The 6,500-nt window shown below is 45.4% G+C and overlaps 1 pseudogene; it reads left to right on the top strand.

The window, feature by feature from the left end:
• The first annotated feature begins 3,549 nt into the window (after positions 1 to 3,549).
• LOC100139210 (mitotic checkpoint serine/threonine-protein kinase BUB1-like) lies at positions 3,550 to 5,867 on the top strand (annotated as a pseudogene).
• The last annotated feature ends 633 nt before the right edge of the window (positions 5,868 to 6,500 follow it).

Raw genomic sequence — 6,500 nt, 5'->3', positions numbered from 1 at the left:
GGGACACCTTTGTTCCCACCTCCTGGTGAAGATCTGTGCTCTCTAGTTCTCCTGGTTGACACCCTGAAGAGCTTTCTCATCCAGTGAGGGAAGGGGGTCGAGTGTCACCACCAGAAGGGACACCGCTTGCATTTCTGTAGAATAAGAGCTCACACACCTGCCTCAGTTGTCTCCCTCCTACAGGCCCACCCTTAAAACTAAGTATAGGTGGATGGCGGCTGACTCACTTCCCAGTCCTGTCCTCCAAGTCCTACCCAAGCACTTACTGAACACTTGTTGTCGGTAGGTGCTGTGTTGATTTAGCACAGCCAGGGTTGGGAAGCAAGGGGTGAGGGCTGGAGCTGGGGCAGCCTGTCAGCCTGGGACCATCCCACAAAATGGGGCGGCTGTGGGGGCCACTGAAGGATTCTGAATAAGAGGTCTGATCAGAGTTACAGGCACCCTTGATGGGTCTGGCTAAAGTCTGGAATGTTGAGGGGAGGGGAGGGGCACGTCAGGAGCAGGGAGTCCCATTAAGAAACAGTGGGAACAACCAAGGATGGATAGAGGACCCCAGAGGACCAAGCCCCACATGCTAAAGCACAGGAGGACCAAGAGGACTCAGTGATGCACTAGCTCAGCTGGAGGAGGGAGTGCAGCCTTGGGGAGGAGGGAGGAGGTGTGGAAGACAACACCCAAGTCTCCCGCTCGGAACCGTGAGATTGGAAACATGGGGGGAGGGGCAGTTTGGGAAAAGATGACAGACAAGTTCAGGTGCGCATGGTACCCCGTTTCTTCTTTCAGTGAGTGGTCGCTGAACACTTAGGGTCTGCCTGGAACAGTGCTGGGGGCTGGGGGCACAGCCGTGAGCCCCAAGGAACACCAGAGCATAAACTCTGTTGAGCTCCCGAGTTCCAGAAGAAGAAGAGGGAACTTAAACTGAGCAGCTTTCTCCCAAGCTAGAGTTGATCAAGATTTGAAGCCCCATTCATCCCACATAACTCAAGTCTGAACTAAACTCCATCATAACAGAGGGGTCTGTCAGCTCACGAGAAGTCCCCAGTCCCCATCAAGTCACAGTCTTTCGGTCCCTTTGGGTAACTTACCATGCTCTGAGATTGTCTTGTTTATTTATGTTTATTATCTGTTTTCCCTCTGGAATCTAAGCATCATGATGTCACAGGGATCTTTAAGGCCACGTAGATTTCAGTCCTTGGGGAAAACATGTTTTCAGGACCCCCACTTCTCATCCTCTCCAGCAGAGGTGGACTAGGACACACACTTCCCTCTCCCTCTTCTGTGTCCCATAGCCTTCAGTCATGTGGACTTTCTGTCCCTATGTTGACACTTCATAAGTGTCCATAACTCTGCTGGAGTTGTGGGTGCTGCCCAGGAGAATCCGGTAACTAATGATTCAGAACAAAGCTTTGAATTTTCACAAACCAACTCCATTTGCGTTTTTGTAACCTCTGAACGTATGATATTGGTCATCCCTCCCAAAATACATATTATATGCATGCATGTATTATTTATTTCTATTTTGTTACCGGTGAAATTAAAGAATGTAAAATGAGTCATAATGGGAAAGCTGAAGAACAATAAAGAAATGGAGCCCTTGTGGGATAATCCACAGCATTCTGTGCTTTCATACTGATGTTCCAAATAGACTCAATACTTATGTGCCTTTTAATTGTTTTACTTTTTTTTTTTTTGCCATTTTTACCTGTTAATGCTGAGAAACTGAAGGACATTTTAAACTTAAACTTTGAAACTAAGGCCAATTCCTTTAAAACACATTTCAAAAATGAAGCTGAGCAGTTGAAACTGCTGCTGGCCTGGGTCCTTTCACCATGGATAACCCGGAAAATGTTTTTCAAATGTTTGAAGCCCATATGCAGAGCTACAAGGGTGATGACCCACTTGGTTAATGGGAAAGTTACATGCGATGAGTAGAAGAGAATTTTCCTGAGAATAAAGAATACTTCAGTTCAGTTGCTCAGTCATGTCTGACTCTTTCAGACCCCATGGACTGCAGCATGCCAAGCCTCCCAGTCCATCACCAATTCCTGAAGTTTACTCAAACTCATGTCCATTGAGTCAGTGATGCCGTCCAACCATCTTATCCAACCATTCTCCTCCCGCCTTCAATCTTTCCCAGCATCAGGGTCTTTTCAAATGAGTCAATTCTTTGCATCAGGGTCTTTTCAAATGAGTCAATTCTTTGCATCAGGTGGCCAAAGTATTGGAGCTTCAGCTTCAGTCCTTCCGATGAGTACTCAGGACCAATTTCCTTTAGGATTGACTGGTTGGATCTCCTTGCAGTCCAAGGGGCTCTCAAGAGTCTTCTCCAACACCAGAGTTCGAAAGCATCAATTCTTCAGTGCTCAGCTTTCTTTATAGTCCAACTCTTGCATCCACATGACTACTGGAAAAACCATAACCTTGACTAGACAGACCTTTGTTAGCAAAGTAATGTCTCTGCTTTTTAATATGCTGTCAGTTCAGTTCAGTTGCTCAGTCGTGTCTGACTCTTTGCAACCCCATGAACTGCAGCACGCCAGTTCTCCCTGTCCATCACCAACTCCCGGAGTTCACCCAAACCCATGTCCATTGTGTTGGTGATGCCATCCAACCATCTAATCCTCTGACATCTCCTTCTCCTCCTGCCCTCAATCTTTTCCCAGCATCAGGGTTTTTTCCAATGAGTCAGCTCTTTGCATGAGGTAGCCAAAGTATTGGAGTTTCAGCTTCAACATCAGTCCTTCCAATGAACACACAGGACTGATCTCCTTTAGGATGAACTGGTTGGATCTCCTTGCAGTCCAAGGGACTCTCAAGAGTCTTCTCCAACATCACAGTTCAAAAGCATCAATTCTTCGGCACTCAGCTTTCTTTACAGTCCAACTCTGACATCCATACAAGACTACTGGAAAAACCATAGCCTTGACTAGATGGACCTTTGTTGGCAAAGTAATGTCTCTGCTTTTTAATATGCTGTCTAGGTTGGTCATAACTTTCCTTCCAAGGAGTAAGTGTCTTTTAATTTCATGGCTGCAATCACCAACTGCAGTGATTTTGAAACCCCAAAATAATAAAGTCTGTCACTGTTTCCATTGTTTCCCCATCTATTTGCTATGAAATGATGGGACCAGATGCCATGGTCTTAGTTTTCCTAATGTTGAGTTTTAAGCCAACTTTTTCACTCTCCTCTTTCACCTTCATCAAGAGGCTCTTTAGTTCTCCTTCACTTTCTGCCATAAGTATGGTGTTATCTGTATACCTGAGGTACTGATATTTTTCCCAGCAATCTTGATTCCAGCTTGTGCTTCATCCAGTCCAGCATTTCTCATGATGTACTTTGCATATAAGTTAAAATAAGCAGGGTGACAATATACAGCCTGACGTACTCCTTTCCTGATTTGGAACCCATCTGTTGTTCCATGTCCAGTTCTAACTGTTGCTTCTTGACCTGCGTACAGATTTCTCAGGAGGCAGGTCAGGTGCTCTGGTATTCCCATCTCTTGAAGAATTTTCCACAGTTTGTTGTGAACAAATTCATCAGAGCATCTAATGAAGGAATTTTTAGATAAGAAGTGATATCACAATGACCCAAGGTTCATCAATTATTGTTTAAAATTTGCCGAGTGCAATAGTGACCATCACCAGTTTTTGAGTTTCTGTACAACCAGGGGAGCAGAACCTGGTCAGCTCCTCTGTCAAACCTAGGGAGCTACTGCAACAACAGTACAGGATGTTTCAGACACACCTCACTGAAACCATTTGCCAACTCCAGCAAGAACCTCAGAACCTCTGCTTGATGCTCAGATTTTAAATCAAAGGTAACTCAAAATCAAATCCAGGAAATAGCCTGCATTTCTAAGAATCAGAGTCCACAACTTTCTGGAGAAACACCTGCAGCTGGTGATAAAGGGTCGAACATGGAACAAAGGGTGATCATGATTTCTAAATCAGGATATTCTGCACACCCATCTAAGCTTATGACAAAGCTTATGTTCAGCAGTTTGTCATGTATTGCAAGGAGAAGCTTATTCGCCAAGAATTGGAGGTTTCTTTCAAAGAGCTGAGAGCCCAGAAATACAATCTATGGAGAAAGCATGAACAATGGGTAAATGAAGAGAGACATTATATGAAAAGGAAAGAAGCAAATGCTTTTGATGAACAACTATTAAAACAGAAAATGGATGAGCTTCATAAGAAGTTACACCAAGTAGCAGAGATGTCTCATGAGAACCTTCCCTCTTCCCAGGGGATGTCTGAAGTCAGTCCAGCATGTTTGGGGCCACACACAGACTCCCAGCAGGAACTAAGAGCTCTGAGTCTTCCAGCCATCCCTCAGCAGACCTCGAAGAATGTGGACAAGAAACCCAGAGAGGCAACTTCTGTTCCTCTCATGGCAAGTGCTGTCACCACTGCTCTGTTGTTCCCAGCCATCAACCAGAGTGTAGCTTGCCTGGCTCCTTTGGCAGGCCAGCCAGTGATGGACGCCATGTTTTCAGGGGTCAGCAAAGATGCCAGGTGTGTGAACAAAAGTACTCATGAATTCAGGCTACACAGTGGAGCAGAGGTCAAAGGAGGGTGTGAAACACAGAAGTTATTAACACAAGTTCCTTTCACACAACTCCAAACATATCACTGGCACTCACTCAGGCAACACCATCCAAAGTGTAGCCATCACCCACCGTGCACACAAAGTAAGCTCTTGGTTTCATCGTGAATATGTTTCAGGCTCCTACAGTTCCTGATATTTCTGATGACAAAGAGGAATGGCCATCTCTAAGTCAAAATGAAGATGCGTTTGAAACCAAGTTTCAAAAAAATGTAACATCTTCTGGGGCTTGGGGAGTCAGTAAGATCATCTCTTCTTTGTCATCTGCTTTTCCTGTATTTGAAGATGAAACAAAGAAAAGTATGGATTACCACAGCCAAAAAATAAACTTGCAGGAGCCAGGACCTTTGGAGAACGTTCCATGAGCTGGTTTCCTACAAAACCAAATGAAGTGCCTCACACTGATGAGTTTCTGGATGATTCAGCTGTGGGGGGTGTCCACTGCAACAAAAGCCTGGCACCCAGCCCCAAGAGCCCAGGAGACTTTAGGTTTGCCATGCAGCTCGCATCTATGCCCTTCCACAGGCTTCCCGTGGACTCCATGCACCCACTGGAAGATAAAGAAAATATGGTAGCACACCAGCACACCCATGTGGCTTTGGATTCTTTCAAAAGAAACAAGGTGGAACCCTTGAAAGAGAAAGTTCAGTCCAATTGAAGAGATAAGTCGAGACTTAGTGTGCCCCACAGATGTCCCTTCTGCGTCCTTGCTCCGTCTGGGCCAGCTTGCTGCAGCCATGCTGACCAGCAAGGCAGAGTGGCACCCCCTGACTTTGCCATTGCAGAGGATCCATCAGAAGCCAGCGCTGGGCTCCAGGCTGAATCGATGCAGGCTGGCTTGCTTGGGAATGTAGACGCTCCAAACTTCACTGTTGAGAGAATTCCTGAGATGAGGAGTTGATTCTCAAACTTTTAGCTGGGCTTTCTAAACCAGTGAGTTCCTATCCAAATACTTATGAATGGACATGTAAGCTTCCAGCCATCAAGCCCAAGACTGAATTCCAATTAGGCTCATTGCTGGTCTACGCTGATCACCTTCTTGGAGAAGGGGCTTTTGCCCAAGTCTATGAAGTTACCCATGGAGATGTGAACAATAGCAAAAATAAGGAGAAATTTGTTCTATATCTGTACAATATAGAAGTGAATTTTAGAAAAAAAGTTAAGCTGATGCAAGTATGTTAAATGGAGAACACTCCTGAACTCCAGGTGTGCACGCTCTCCAAAACAATGCCATCCAGATTCCAAATGTCGAGGGCCCTCAATGTGAATAGGGAGCAAAAAAAAAAAATCCATCTTACAAAGGAAATTGAGCATCCTACATTGGTTCAATGAAGTGGTGGACCAACTGCACATTCCAGAAGGAGAATTGCTTTCTGCTGTCCTCGAGCAGTGGAGGGAGGAAGAATACATTACAATAGATGGCACTTACTCTGTATATGACTGAATTAAGAATTCTGTACATTGATGTATTACTAACCACTGAATAGGGGGAAATCAGACTCAGTTAACAGTCCCCTTCCTCTCTTGTAATCAACACTGCAGCACCGCCCTGTCTTTAGGAGAAGTATCTCACTGGTGTGAAGCAATGCCATCTTCCTCCACTGCGACCTCACAGATGCTCCCTGTAACACAGACCCAGAGCTGTGGGCATCTTGGACTCAGTAAGATTTTGCTTGTTTCTGTGGTTTGTGTCATGGACTGTTCAAGTGTGTGTGTCCTCCCTGCCTCTCTGGAAGCCATGACCACAGCTGGTCTTTCCCTCTCTCTGGGTGGATGGGCTCAACGGTCATGGAGGACTGGGTATATTTTAAACGTCCAGCTGACTCCTGGATGTTGGCTGGTGGACCCCAAATACACCTTGAAAATGCTGAGGCTAGCATTTTGACATACAGCT

Source organism: Bos taurus, chromosome 13 (assembly GCF_002263795.3).
Source record: "Bos taurus isolate L1 Dominette 01449 registration number 42190680 breed Hereford chromosome 13, ARS-UCD2.0, whole genome shotgun sequence".
NCBI classification, from domain to species: domain Eukaryota; kingdom Metazoa; phylum Chordata; class Mammalia; order Artiodactyla; family Bovidae; genus Bos; species Bos taurus.
The sequence above is the reverse complement of the archived record's forward strand: the minus strand, read 5'-3'. Positions and strand labels throughout refer to the sequence as shown.